This window comes from Bos javanicus, chromosome 4 (assembly GCF_032452875.1).
Source record: "Bos javanicus breed banteng chromosome 4, ARS-OSU_banteng_1.0, whole genome shotgun sequence".
In the NCBI taxonomy this organism is placed as follows: Eukaryota; Metazoa; Chordata; class Mammalia; order Artiodactyla; family Bovidae; genus Bos; species Bos javanicus.
Genome location: NC_083871.1, coordinates 55,567,945 through 55,583,620, shown reverse-complemented (window position 1 = coordinate 55,583,620; position 15,676 = coordinate 55,567,945).

The following is a 15,676-nucleotide window of genomic DNA, read 5'->3' as shown; positions in this document are numbered from 1 at the left end:
CAGAGTCTTTTCCAATGAGTCAACTCTTCGCATGAGGTGGCCAAAGTATTGGAGTTTCAGCTTTAGCATCATTCCCTCCAAAGAAATCCCAGGGCTGATCTCTTTCAGAATGGACTGGTTGGATCTCTTTGCAGTCCAAGGGACTCTCAAGAGTCTTCTCCAACACCACAGTTCAAAAGCATCAATTCTTCGGTGCTCAGCTTTCTTCACAGTCCAACTCTTCCATCCATACATGACCACTGGAAAAACCATAGCCTTGACTAGACGGACCTCTGTTGGCAAAGTAATGTCTCTGCTTTTGAATATGCTATCTAGGTTGGTCATAACTTTTCTTCCAAGGAGTAAGCGTCTTTTAACTTCATGGCTGCAGTCACCATCTGCAGTGATTTTGGAGCCCCAAAAATAAAGTCTGACACTGTTTCCACTGTTTCCACATCTATTTCCCATGAAGTGATGGGAACAGATGCCATGATCTTCGTTTTCTGAATGTTTAGCTTTAAGCCAACTTTTTCACTCTCCATTTTCACTTCATCAAGAGGCTTTTGAGTTCCTCTTCACTTTCTGCCATAAGGGTGGTGTCATCTGCATATCTGAGGTTATTGATATTTCTCCCGGCAATCTTGATTCCAGCTTGTGCTTCTTCTAGCCCAGCATTTCTCATGATGTACTCTGCATATAAGTTAAATAAACAGGGTGACAATATACAGCCTTAACGTACTCCTTTTCCTATTTGGAACCAGTCTGTTGTTCCATGTCCAGTTCTAACTGTTGCTTCCTGACCTGCATATAGGTTTCTCAGAGGCAGGTCAGGTGAAAAGAAGAGAAGCAAAAAGCAAAGGAGAAAAGGAAAGATATAAGCATCTGAATGCAGAGGTCCAAAGAATAGAAAGAAAAGATAACAAAGCCTTCCTCAGCAATCAATGCAAAGAAAAAGAGGAAAACAGTAGGATGGAAAAGACTAGATGGGGGAGGTAAAGGAAAGCAAATGAATCCTGGGGTTTTGTCTTGAGAAACTAGGTGATAATGGGACCATTCACATGAATGGGGAACATCCCAAAGGAATAAAACATGAGTTCTCTTTTGGACATTTCAGATTGTGATGCTTATTACATATAAAATGTCAAGTAAGCACCTTGACATACAAATCTTGAGCTCAGAGAGCATGTCTGAGCATCACACAAAACATCAGAAGATGCCATGAAAAAAGATTCCCAATAATTCACTCTTTAGAGATCTAATGAAGCAAACATTCCTCTATTCATGTTCTGAGATACCACCTTAGGGGAAGAACTGAGGAAAGAAGATCACCATCCAAGAAAATATGCTAATCCTAGGAAGTCTAATTACTTAGCTTAATTATTACTTAAGTTATGACAAATGTAAATGATGCTGAGTTAATTTTTCCCTGCTAAATAGTGTGTGAGGGCCTGTGTAGAAGTATATAGATAATCTATAAGGGTTTTTTTTTTTTTTTAATATCCAGATTGTAGTATCAGTTGAATTTTCAACCTCACTCTACATTATAGAAAAATTACTCCAGTTGAGTAAACTTCTTTCATAAATCACTTCTTCTGATGAAATATACTTACCACTTGGGCACTCATAGTATAGAAGAAGGCATTGAGCAGAGTGGAAGAGTGAATAAAAAATGGGTACACCTGATTATGACACCACCTTGATTTTGACACTCCATGATGGTTAGAACTACATGATATATTCATTCTTAACAAGTTGCACTATTGATCTTCATTCAGCATATACAGAGAGTCCAGTAAATGCAGTTTTTCTAGGTTTGCACAAACATCATGGAGCTTCAGTTATTTCAAATTAGAATCTGAATGTTCTTGTGAAACAGAAAAGTCCTTAGGCTGTTGTATCACATGTTCAGAATATCTGGACTTTCCACTTTAGTGAAAAGATTCTCAAGCCTAATTCTATTTTATCTGGATTTTAAATACCATGTCAAAGCAAATGCTTTCTGGCTGGGAATGTATAACTGTGCATTTTATAGAGTGTGTATTCTTATAGCTATTCATTGAGCTCTTAAAGTAACCTCTCATTTCCCTTAAAGTCAGGAACAAGACAAAGGTGCCCACTCTCACCACTACTATTCAACATAGTTTTGGAAGTTTTAGCCACAGCAATCAGACAAGAAAAAGAAATAAAAGGAATCCAGATTAGAAAAGAAGTAAAACTCTCACTGTTTGCAGATGACATGATCCTCTACATAGAAAACCCTAAACACTCCATCAGAAAGTTACTAGAGCTAATGAAAGAATATAGTAAAGTTGCAGGGTATAAAATTAACACACAGAAATCCCTTGCATTCCTATACACTAACAATGAGAAAACAGAAAGAGAAATTAAGGAAACAATTCCATTCACCATTGCAATGAAAAGAATAAAATACTTAGGAGTAAACCTACCTAAGAAACAAAAGGCATATATATATATATATATATATATAAAACTATAAAACACTGATGAAAGAAATCAAAGATGACACAAATAGATGGAGAAATATACCATGTTTGTGGATCAGAAGAATAAATAGAGTGAAAATGAGTATACTACCCAAAGCAATCTATAGATTCAGTGCAATCCCTTTCAAGCTACCAGCAGTATTTTTCAGAGAACTAGAACAAATAATTTCACAATTTGTATGGAAATACAAAAAACCTCGAATAGCCAAAGCAATCTTGAGAAAGAAGAATGGAACTGGAGGAATCCACCTGCCTGACTTCAGACTATACTACAAAGCAACAGTCATCAAGACAGTATGGTACTGGCACAAGACAGAAATGTAGGTCAATGGAACAAAATAGAAAGCCCAGAGATAAGCCCATGCACCTATGGACACCTTATCTTTGACAAAGGAGGCAAGAGTATACAATGGAGAAAAGACAGTCTCTTTAACAAGTGGTGCTGAGAAAACTGGTCAACCACTTGTAAAAGAATGAAACTAGAACACTTTCTAACACCATACACAAAAATAAACTCAAAATGTATTAAAGACCGGAAACTATAAAACTCCTAGAAGAAAGCATAGGCAAAACACTTTCTGATGTAAATCATAGAGGATCCTCTATGACCCACCTCCCAGAGTAATGGAAATAAAAGCAAAAATAAATGGGACCTAATTAAACTTAAAAAGCTTTTGCACAACAAATGATACTGTAAGCAAGGTGAAAAGACAGCCTTCAGAATGGGAGAAAACAATAGCAAACGAAACAACTGACAAGAATTAGTCTCAAAAATACACAAGCAGCTCATGCAGCTCAATTCCAGAAAAATAAATGACCCAATCAAAAAATGGGCCAAAGAACTAAACAGACCTTTCTTCAAAGAAGACATACAGATGGCTAACAAACACATGAAAAGATGTTCAACATCACTCATTATCAAAGAAATGAAAACCAAAACCACAATGAAGTGCCATCTCACACTGGTCAGAATGGCTGCTATCAAAAAGTCTACAAACAATAAATGCTGGAGAGGGTGCAGAGAGAAAGGAACCCTCTTACACTGTTGGTGGGAATGCAAACTAGGCCAGCCACTATGGAGAACAGTGTGGAGAGTCCTTAAAAAACTGGAGATAGAAACTGTCATATGACCCAGCAATCCCACTGCTGGGCATACACACAGAGGAAACCAGAATTGAAACAGACACGTGTACCCCAATGTTCATTACAGCACTGTTTACAATAGCTAGGACATGGAAGCAACTTAGATGTCCATTGGCAATTGAATGGATAAGAAAGCTATGGTATGTATACACAATGGAATATTCAGTTCAGTTCAATTCAGTTCAGTTGCTCAGTCGTGTCCGACTCTTTGCAACCCCATGAATTGCAGCACGCCACACCTCCCTGTCCATCAAACTCAGATATTAAAAAGAATGCATTTGAATCAGTTCTAATGAGGTGAAAGAAACTGCAGCCTATTATACAGAGTGAAGTAAGTCAGAAAGAAAAACACCAATACAGTGTATTAACGCATATATATGGAATTTAGAAAGATGGTAGCAATGACCCTATATATGAGACAGCAAAAGAGACACAGATGTAAAGAACAGACTTTGGTTTGTGGGAGAAGGTGAGGGTGGGATGATTTGAGAGAATAGCATTGAAACATGTATATTATCCTATGTGGAATAGATCACCAGCCCAGGTTTGATGCATGAGACAGGATACTCAGGGCTGGTGCACTGGGATGACCCTGAGGGATGGGGTGGGGAGGGAGGTGGGTAGGGGGTTCAGGATGGGGAACACATGTACACCCATGGCTGATTCATGTCAATGTATGGCAAAAACCACTACAATATTGTAAAGTAATTAGCCTCCAATTAAAATAAATTTAAAAAGTAACCTCCAGTGTACCTTACAAACTTAAAACTCATTTAATTCTTACAACAGCCAACAACCACATGAAGTGGATAGTACTTATATTCATGTTGCAGTGCATATGATAATGCCAAAGATGATACAGACAAAACCCAAATTCAAGCAAATTTTGATGTCAATATTGGCAGATAAATCCAGGTCTCTCTGAGTCCAAAGCCCGACAGACTTCACTGAAGGAAATATTATGAGCCCAATTTGGGAATTTATTGAAGGGAATAGCAGATAAAGAAATTTTAGTATATCCTTTGCATTGAACTTTAATTGAATATCTATTTAACCACTCAGACACTTATATTGCTTTGTCAATGAAGCTTTGGCCTAGTGCTCCCATCAAATGACTCAGCTGCTTTATTGGAAGTTCAGTCTAACACACTGGCATATCTGTAAGCAATATAGAAAAATGTAATATAAGGTCAGTCACATTTTGTTGTAAAGAGAAAAAAAGGGCTTGGTAAATTCCTGACTTTGTATGTTGTGTATCGTCTAACACTCCTTATTTGCTTCATTCATCCCATTACTTCTTTGCCAAACTTTACTGAGCTCACCCCAGTCCACCACCCTAGAACAGGTGCATCTGGCTCTGTTTACCCAATATCAAGTTCATGAAGTAAACAGAGCCAGCTGCACTTGTTCTAGGGTGGTGGACTGGGGTGAGCTCAGTAAAGTTTGGCAAAGAAGTAATGGGATGAATGAAGCAAAGGAATAGATAGCAGATTTCTGGGCCACAAGAAGTGTCTTTCTTGTCTTTAAATACTCACTGTCTATTCTAGTGTTTGATATATATTAAAATACTCAACAGTATTGTAGGAATATATGAATGGATGAATCAACCAAATCAATGAGCTTCAGTCTGATTATCTTGAATGTCTCCTAGAAAGAAAAGTCAGGCAATTTACTCATTGGGTGAGTGATCAGTAAGTGAGTGATATAGGTCTAGCTTAAGAATTGTAAATTCTTTTAATGTTTCTAATTAAATGATAAACCAAGAAAAAAATTTACACATCAACAAATGCTTATCATCATGAAAGATATCAAATCTGCTAAAATAGATTTTTTCCCTTTAGATTCAGAAAGAATATTGATACAGGTTTCTCTTGAGAAATCCACATTAAATTTACTTTATCAGTGAAAAATAACCTACTTTAAATATGTGCATTGGATAAGAATGTTACATGTAAGGCTTTGTTGAAATTTTTTCAAGGTATATATCTATATTTTAAGATGCTATGCCTGTTACTGTGATTTCCAAATTTTCTGCCATCTGTTGCTATTGCATTTAACCTACAGAGAATTTTGGAAGCTTGCAGACCAATTAAAGCTCTATAATTATCAGCTGAAATGATATTATCTTTAAATAGTTTTTTTAAGGCAACTTCTTCAACTACATTTCTATTTTTTCTTTTACATAACTTTGTAAAGATTGTGTTTGAGGAAAGGATATTTTTCTGTAATTCTATAACTTTTCAGGATATCAATCCTACAGCCAACATGAGAGTTCTTACTCCAAAAGGTACAGATTATTATCTCATTAGAACTAAGAATTTCTAAAGCATTGGTTTGCTTATTTAGCAGAGTGGATAAGGAATGTAGACCATATATTTCACAAGCTAACTCTCTCAGATAAAAGAAGACAAATATATATTTGACAAATGTATTTAACAGTTTCATTGAGGTATAATTACAAACAATAATTTGAATATATTTAAAGTATATAATCTGATGTTTTAACACACACACACACACATATATATAATGATATGTGATATCACACACACATTTGATATATGTATGAGATCCTCACTGCAATCAAGACATTAAACTTATTTTAATGTCTTTTTGCTTTTAAACCATACTATTTTTACTAACTTTTGTTCTGAATTCTTTTTTCATTCTTCCTTCTCCTTCCTTGAGCCATTTTCAGGGCATTTGTTCAAGACATTTTTCTTTACTGACATTCTATGCATATGAGCTGTTTCAGCTGGTAAAGAATCTGCCTGCAATGCAGGAGACCCCAATTCAATTTCTGGGTCAGGAAGATCCTTTGGAGAAGGGAAAGGCTACCCACTCCAGCATTCTGGCTTGGAGAATGATGGCCTGTATAGTCCATGGCATCACAAAGAGTTGGACACGACTGAGCAACTTTCACTGTCACTTTCTTTCACTGGTTTTAGATTGTCTTAACACATCATTTAACCAAGGGTGTTGGCTCCTTATTGCTGCATCCATACTTGGGTGTGATTTTTTTATTTTGGAACTTTCTGTTTTATTTCTGGGCTTCCTTGGGTGGCTTAGACAGTAAAGAATCTACCTGCATTACGGGAGACCTGGGTTCAACCCCTGGGTGGGGAAGATCCCTGGAAGAAGGCATGGCAACCCACTCCAGTATTCTTGCCTGGAAAATCCCCATGGACAGAGGTGCCTGGAGGGCTACAGTCCACTGGGTCTCAGAGTTGGACACAACTGAGCGACTTAGCATAGAGCTAAGTTTTATTTCTAGTCTTTTGTTCTTTCAGGGAACATCCATAGGTGTCCAGAAACAGCCTGCAATTTTATCAGTCAAATCTTCAGTCAGAACTCTATGAGTTAGGAAGATACAGATAATGTGTTGTACTCAAATGACAGAATAGACCAGATGGCTTGGCATCTGAGGCCTTGATAAGTCTGTGGTAATCATGACTCTGGTCTTTTTATGGCACCTTCTATTGTCCTGGTTGTTTATAGTATAGGTTAAATTTGATTTTCTGTTTTAACTGCTCATTCTTCTACTTACCGACTTTGTTATATACTGCACCTCCTGGTACCATCTGGCTTCCCTTCCTCAAAATAAAAATTTGAGAACTACCATGGACCATCTTAGGGCAATGTCTCAATATATGACGTGTTACCCTTTACTGTGACACTCAGATCTGGATGTATTGTTCTAAAGTATCACAAGATAGCATAAAGGCCAACAGTATTAGTTTGGATTGCTAGTGTAAGAGAAGCCCTTTTAGATAGCTTAGTTGCAGGACATTTTCTTTCCTTTATCTTGCCTCAGAACCTTGGCACATCCTCTTCTTTTTGCCTCTAATAATTTTCATACAGATAATATCCATTCTTCCATCCATCAGGTGTATGTTTAGTAAATAAAAGTAAATAATAAGTAACCTGTGGGAATATAAGCTTAAATTTAACTTTCTTGACTTCAGTCTTAGCTGTGTCCCTAAAACATTGTAATTTTTGAGACAATCTGGTATTTACCTATATATTAATTATAATATCCAATTATTTATTTATTCATTGTGTCTGTTTGTTGTGACTATCTATCTGAATGAATTATGTCTATTTTAACTGTTATATTTGCAGTTCCTAGCACAATGTGTGATATAGAGTAGATGCTAATAAAATAATTATAAATGAATCAATGAATAAATTCATAATTACATTTAGAAAATTTATTTCCTAACTAAAGAATCATATTAAAGGATTAAATAAATTATAGGATTTCTTCATATGGATGATAGAAATAAAATTTGTAAGACTTCATTATAAATCCTGTCTATGTTTTACTGATTATTTGCCATACTGTTCCTAGAGAGTTAGAGAGAAAATGATAACTATTTCTCTAAACTGAGCATTTCCCTCTAACATACATCTTATATTCCGAGCAGCACAGACCTGTAGGCAGAAAGACAGTAATGGAAATGGAAATCTTACCTCTTAAATAATGGGTTCAGATGTTTTTTTGGAACAACAAATCCACTTGATGGATAGTTGCATCTCATCTGTAATGATGTGTCCAATGTTAGACAATCTTTCTGCAGATTGGTACAGAACTTTGGACAAGTTTTTAGACTTGTAGTTTGTCATTCAGTTCAGAGAGGTAGACTGTGTAGACGGCTGTCAGAAGTTATTCTTGGTGGCATTTTATTTAAACTCACATATTGTTAGGTTTTGAAATAATGAAATTACTTTTATTTTAGTCTTGAATTTTTGGCAGAAACTGATTTGTTTACCTACAGATCACTTTTTTTCTCCTGTAATAATGAATTCTTCATTGCCTTTCCACTGCCCTCCATAATCACCTATTTCCTTCTTGCTACCTCCACTGAATATTTAGTTATACCTCAGAATATAGTAAGGAAAAAGCATGGATTTTACTTGCAAACAATTTTTTTTTCTGCAAAAGTCTGCTATTTTCCATAAAAGACCAACCCTCAATTTAACAACTCAGAATTATCTTGGAAAATTCAGTAACAGATATTCACCATATACTGCTAATGCATTTCAGGGTCATTCCAAAACCCTATAGGATCTGATGAGTTTTGAGATATAAATGCTACATTTTATAACCTTTTATTTTGTTATGCTTCTAGCGAGGCTGTCCCCCTGCTCTTGACAGTCTCTTTCTACAGAACTGGTGTAGGACATAGAGTACTCCATGTTCTTGGTAGGATCAATTTTATCACCATCAGGTATACTCCCAATTTACCACTATAAGCTGCTTGAGAACTGTTGCAAAAGAGAAACTAGAATAGAAACTTTTCCCTAAGAGAATGACTCCATGATGTCTCCCCTTTCTATTTACTTTAGTCAACACACTTAAGAAGTCCAAGGCTTACAGGCATCTTTCATTACCCAGAATCTCTTTACCACCTGGCTCTGCATAGTCCATAAACAGACCCTCATTTTTGCTCTGATTGGAAGCTAGCTTCCTATGCAGCCATTTTTGGTCTGATTGGAAGCTAGCTTCCTCTGCAGCCATCTAAGGTGGTGGCATTCTACAGATTACTGCTGCTGCTAAGTCACTTCAGTAGTTTCCGACTCTGTGTGACCCCATAGATGGCAGCCCACCAGGCTCCCCGTCCCTGGGATTCTCCAGGCAAGAACACTGGAGTGGATTGCCATTGCCTTCTCCAATACATGAAAGTGAAAGTGAAGTTGCTCAGTCGTGTCCGACTCTTAGCGACCCCATGAACTGCAGCCTACCAGGCTCCTCCGTCTATGGGATTTTCCAGGCAAGAGTACTGGAGTGGGGTGCCATTGCCTTCTCCAACTACTAGTGATGTGTTAAATTCATCTGTCTTTGTTTCTCCTGTTCTTTCAACCTCTATAAAAAGCCCAGGTTTGATTCTCATGTTATTATACCTCCTTGTTCCAGTCATCTTTATTCCTAATGGTCCTTTATCCTTACTTACCAATGATAATAGCAAATGTTTCAAGATCTTGTTCTTCACCATTATTCCCATTCTCAACCTGAGTAATTTCAACTTCATGTACATTATCCTTATAATAAATTTAATACTCTGACATCAATTTCTTGACCTGCTTACTTCTATGATTTTATCCCTCCACTTACCACAGCAAAATAATCTAATGAATTCCAGATCTTGTGGTATGCAATAACTTGTTTTTGTTGTTCAGTCTCCCAGTCATGCCCAACTCTGGGACACCATGAACTGCAGCACGACAGGCCTTCCTGTCTATCACCATCTCTCGAAGTCTGCCCAAGTTTATGTCCTTTGCATCCATGATGCTATCCAGCCACCTCACCCTCTTGACACCCTTGCTTCTGCCCTCAATCTTTCCCAGCATCAGGGGATTTTCCAGTAAGTCTGCTGTTTGCATCAGGTGGCCAAAGTATGGGAGCTTCAGCTTCAGTATCAGTCCTTCCAATGAGTATTCAGGGTTGTTTTCCCTTAAGAGTGACTGATTTGATCTTGCTGTTCAAGCGACTCTCAGGAACCTTCTCCAGGACCACAGTTCAAAGGCATCAATTCTTTGGTGCTCAGCCTTTTAATTTTAATTTCATTTAATTTTTAAAAATTTATTTATTTTTTATTGAAGGACAATCACTTTATAGAATTTTGCTGTTTTCTATCAAACCTCAAAATGAATCAGCCACAGGTATACATATATCCCCTACCTTTTGAAACTCCTTCCCATCTCCTTCCCCATCTCACCCCCTTGCTTGATTCAGAGCCCTTGTTTGAGTTTCCTGAGCCATACAACAAATTCCCATTGGATATCTATTTTACATATGGTAATATAAGTTTCCATGTTACTCTTTCCATACATCTCACCCTCGAATTCCCTCTCTCCATGTCCATATGTCTGTTCTCTATCTCTGTTTCTCCGTTGTTGCCCTGTAAACAAATTCTTCACTACCATTTTTCTAGATTCCATATATATGCATTAGAATATGGTATTTATCTTTCTTTCTGACTCACTTCACGCTGTATAATAGGTTCTAGGTTCATCCACCTCATCAGAACTGACTCAAATGTGTTCCTTTTTAAGGCTGAGTATCTTCCATTGTGTATATGTACCACAACTTCTTTATCCATTCACCTGTTGTTGGAAATCTAGGTTGCTTCCATGTTCTAGCTATTGTAAATAGTGCTGCAATGAACGATGGGATACCTGTGTTTCTTTCAATTTTGGTTTCCTCAGATTTCCTCTTTTCTTTGGTTTCCTAGGAGTGGGATTGCTGGGTCATATGGTGGTTTTATTCCTAGTTTCTTAAGGAATTTCCATACCGTCTTCCATAGTGGCTGTATAAATTTACATTCCCACCAACAGAGCAAGAGCATTCCCTTATCTCCCCACCCTCTTCAGCATTTATCATTTGTAGAATTTTTGATGATGGCCATTCTGAATGGTGTGAGGTGATATCTCATTGTAGTTTTGATTTGCATTTCTCTAATAATGAGTGATGTTGAGAGTCTTTTCATGCGTTTGTTAGCCATCTGTTATGTCTTCTTTGGAGAAATGTCTTTTTGGGTCTTTCCCCCACTTTTTCATTGGGTTGTTTGTTTTTCTAGTATTCAGTTGTATGAGCTGTTTATATATTTTGAAAATTAATCCATTGTCAGTTGTTTCATTTGCTATTATTTCTCCTAGTCTCCTAGTCAACCAAGTCTAGGTTGTCTTTTCACCTTGATTATAGTTTCCTTTGCTGTGCAAGGCTTTTAAGTTTAATTAGGTCCCACTTGTTTACTTTTGTTTTTATTTCCATTACTCTAGGAGGTGGGTCATAGAGGATCTTGCTTTGATTTATGTCATAGACTGTTCTGCCTATGTATTCCTATAAGAGTTTTATAGTTTCTGGTCTTACATTTAGGTCTCTAATTCATTTTGAGTTTATCTTTGTGTATAGTGTTAGGAAGTATTCTAATTTCATCCTTTTACATGTAGCTGTCCAGTTTTCCTAGGACCATTTATTGAAGAGGCTGTCTTTGCTTTACTGTATATTCTTTCAAAAATAAGGTCAAAAATAAGGTACCCATAGGTGCATGGGTTTATTTCTTGGCTTTCTATGTTGTTCCATTGGTATATATTTCTGTTTTTGTGCCAGTACCATAGTCTCTTGATGACTGTAGCTTTGCAGTGTAATCTGAAGTCAGGAAGGTTGATTCCTCCAGCTCCATTCTTCTTTCTTAAGACTGCTTTAACTATTAGGGGTCTTTTGTTTTTCTATATGAATTGTGATTTTGTTGTCGTTGTTGTTGTTGTTGTAGTTCTGTGAAAAATGCCATTGGTAATTTGATAGGGATTACATTAAATCTGTAGATTGCATTTGGTAGTATAGTCATTTTCACAGTATTGATTTTTCCTACCCAAGAACATGGAATATGTCTCCATCTGTTTATGTCATCTTTGATTTCTTTCATTAATGTCTTATAATTTCTGTGTACAGTTCTTTTTAGATAGGTTTTTTCCTAGATATTTAATTCTTTTTGTTGCAATGGTGAATGGGATTGAGTCCTTAATTTCCCTTTCTGATTATTCATTCTTAGTATATAGAAATGCAAGTGATTCCTATGTATTGATTTCATTTCCTGCAACTTTGCTAAGTTCACTGATTAGCTCTAGTAATCTTCTGATACTATCTTTAGGGTTTTCTATGTACAGTATCAGGTCATCTGCAAACAGTGAGAGCTTTAGTTCTTCTTTTCCAGTCTGGATTCCCTTTATTTCTTTTTCTTCTCTGATTGCTGTACTAGGACTTCCAGAACTATGTTGAATAATAGTGGTGAAAGTGGACACCCGTGTCTTGTTCCTGATCTTAAGGAGAATGCTTTCAGTTTTTCACCATTGAGAATAATGTTTGCTGTAGGTTTATCATATATGGCCTTTACTATATTGAGGTAGGTTCCTTTTATGCCCATCATTTGAAGAGTTCTTATCATAAATGGATGCTGAATTTTGTCAAAGGCTTTTTCTGCATCTACTGAGATTATCATATGGTGTTTAGCCTTCAATTTGTTGATATGGTGTATCACATTGATTGCTTTGCATATATTGAAGAATCCTTGCATCCGTAGAATAAACCCAACTTGATCATAGTGTGTGAGTTTTTTTGATGTGTTGCTGAATTTTATTTGCTAAAATTTTGTTGAGGACTTTTGCATCTATGTTCATCAGTGATATTGGCCTGTAGTTTTCTTTTTCTGTGTTGTCTTTGTCTGGTTTTGGTATCAGGGTGATGGTAGCCTCGTAGAATCAGTTTGGAATTGTTCCTTCCTCTGCAATTTTTTGAAAGTGTTTTAGAAGGATAAGCACTAGCTCTTCTCTAAATGTTTCATAGAATTCTCCTATGAAGCCGTCTAGTCCTGGGCTTTTGTTTCTTGGGAGATTTTTGATCACAGCTTCAATTTGAGTGCTTGTAATTGGGTTGTTCATAATTTTTATTTCTTCCTGGTTCAGTCTTGGAAGATTGAACTTTTCTAAGACTCTGTCCATTTCTTCCAGGTTATCTATTTTATTGCCATATAGTTGTTCATAATAGTCTCTTATAATCCTTTGTATTTCTGCATTGTCTGTTGTAACCTCTCTTTTTTCATTTATAATTTTGTTGATTTGATTCTTCTCTCTTTTTTTCTTGATGAGTCTGGCTAAAAGTTTATCAATTTTGTTTATCTTCTCAAAGAACCAGCTTTTAGTTTTATTACAATTGTTTATTTCATTTCTTTTTCATTTATTTCTGCTCGGATCTTTATGATTTCTTTCCTTCTACTTATTTTTTGGGGTTTTTGTTCTTTTTTCCAGTTGTTTTAGGTATAAAGTTAGGTTGTCTATTCAATGTTTTTCTTGTTTCTTGAGGTAGGATTGTATTGCTATGAAACTTCCCTCTTAGAATTGCTTTTGCTTCATCGCATAGGTTTTGAGCTGTCGTGTTTTCATTATCATTTGTTTCTAGAAATTTTTTGATTTCCCTTTTGATTTCTTCAGTAACCTGTTGGTTATTTAGAAACGTGTTTTTTAATCTCTATGTGTTTGATTTCTTACAGTTTTTTCTTTTCTTGTAATTGATATTTAGTCTCATAGCATTGAGGTCAGAGAAGATGTTTGATATCATTTAAGTTTTCTTAAATTAACTGTGGTTTGATTTGTGACCCAAGATGTGGTCTATCCTGGAGAATGTTCCATGTGCACTTGAGAAGGAGGTGTATTATTCTGCATTTGGATGGAATGTCCTGAAGATATTGAGATTCATCTCATCTAATGTATTATTTAATACTTGTGTTTCCTTATTAATCTTCTATTTTGATGATCTGTCCATTGGTGTGAGTGGGGTGTTAAAGTCTCCTACTATTACTGTGTTACTGTCAATTTCTCCTTTCGTGTCTGTTAGTGTTTGTCTCATGTATTGAGGTGCTCCTAAGTTGGGTGCATAGATATTTATAATTGTTCTGTCTTCCTCTTGGACTGATCCCTTAATTATTAGGAAGTGTCCTTCCTTATCTCTTGTAATCTTTATTTTAAGGTCTATTTTGTCTGATACGAGGATTGCTAGTCCAGCTTTCTTTTGCTTCACATTTGCATGGAATATATTTTTCCATCCTCTCACTTTCAGCCCATAGATGTCTTGAGATCTTAAGTGGGTTTCTTGTAGACAGCATATATCTGGGTCTTGTTTTTGTATCCTTTCAGCCAGTCTGTATCTTTTGGTTGGAGCATTTAATCCATTTACATTTAAGGTAATTATTTTTATATATGTTCCTATTGTCATTTTCTTAATTGTTTCCGGTTGATTTTGTAGATCTTTTTTCTTCTGTTGTATTTCTTGACTATATTAAGTCCCTTTAATGTTTGTTTTAAAGCTGGGTTGGTGGTACTGAATTCGCTTAACTATTGCTTGTCTCAGTTCTGTTCAGTCACTCAGTCGTGTCCGACTCTTTGTGAACTCATGAATTGCAGAACGCCAGGCCTCCCTGTCCATCACCAACTGCCGGAGTTCACCCAAACTCTTGTCCATCGAGTCGGTGATGCCATCCACCATCTCATCCTCTGTCGTCCCCTTCTCCTCCTGCCCCCAACCCTCCCAGCATCAGAGTCTTTTCCAATGAGTCAACTCTTCACATGAGGTGGCCAAAGTACTGGAGTTTTGGCTTTAGCGTCAGTCCTTCCAAAGAACACCCAGGACCGATCTCCTTTAGGATGGACTGGTTGGATCTCCTTGCAGTCCAAGGGACTCTCAAGAGTCTTCTCCAACACCACAGTTCAAAAGCATCAATTCTTCGGCACTCAGCTTTCTTCACAGTCCAACTTTCACATCCATACATGTGCACTGGCAAAACCATAGCCTTGACTAGACGAACTTTTGTTGGCAAAGTAATGTCTGTGCTTTTCAATATGCTATCTAGGTTGGCCATAACTTTCATTCCAAGGAGTAAGCGTCTTTTAATTTCATGGCTGCAGTCACCATCTGCAGTGATTTTGGAGCCCCCAAAAAATAAAGTCTGACACTGTTTCCACTGTTTCCCCATCTATTTGCCATGAAGTGATGGGACCAGATGCCATGATCTTAATTTTCTGAATGTTTAGGTTTAAGCCAACTTTTTCACTCTCCACTTTGACTTTCATCAAGAGGCTTTTTAGTTCCTCTTCACTTTCTGCCGTAAGGGTGGTGTTATCTGCATATCTGAGGTTATTGATATTTCTCCCAGAAATCTTGATTCCAGCTTGTGCTTCTTCCAGCCCAGCATTTCTCATGATGTACTCTGCATATAAGTTAAATAAGCAGGGTGACAGTATACAGCCTTGATGTATTCCTTTTCCTATTTGGAACCAGTCTGTTGTTTCATGTCCAGTTCTAACTGTTGCCTCCTCACCTGCATATAGGTTTCTCAAGAGGCAGGTCAGGTGGTCTGGTATTCCCATCTCTTTCAGAATTTTCCACAGTTTATTGTGATCCACACAGTCAAAGTCTTTGGCATAGTCAATAAAGCAGAAATAGATGGTTTTCTGGAACTCTCTTGCTTTTTCCATGATCTAGTGGATGTTGGCAA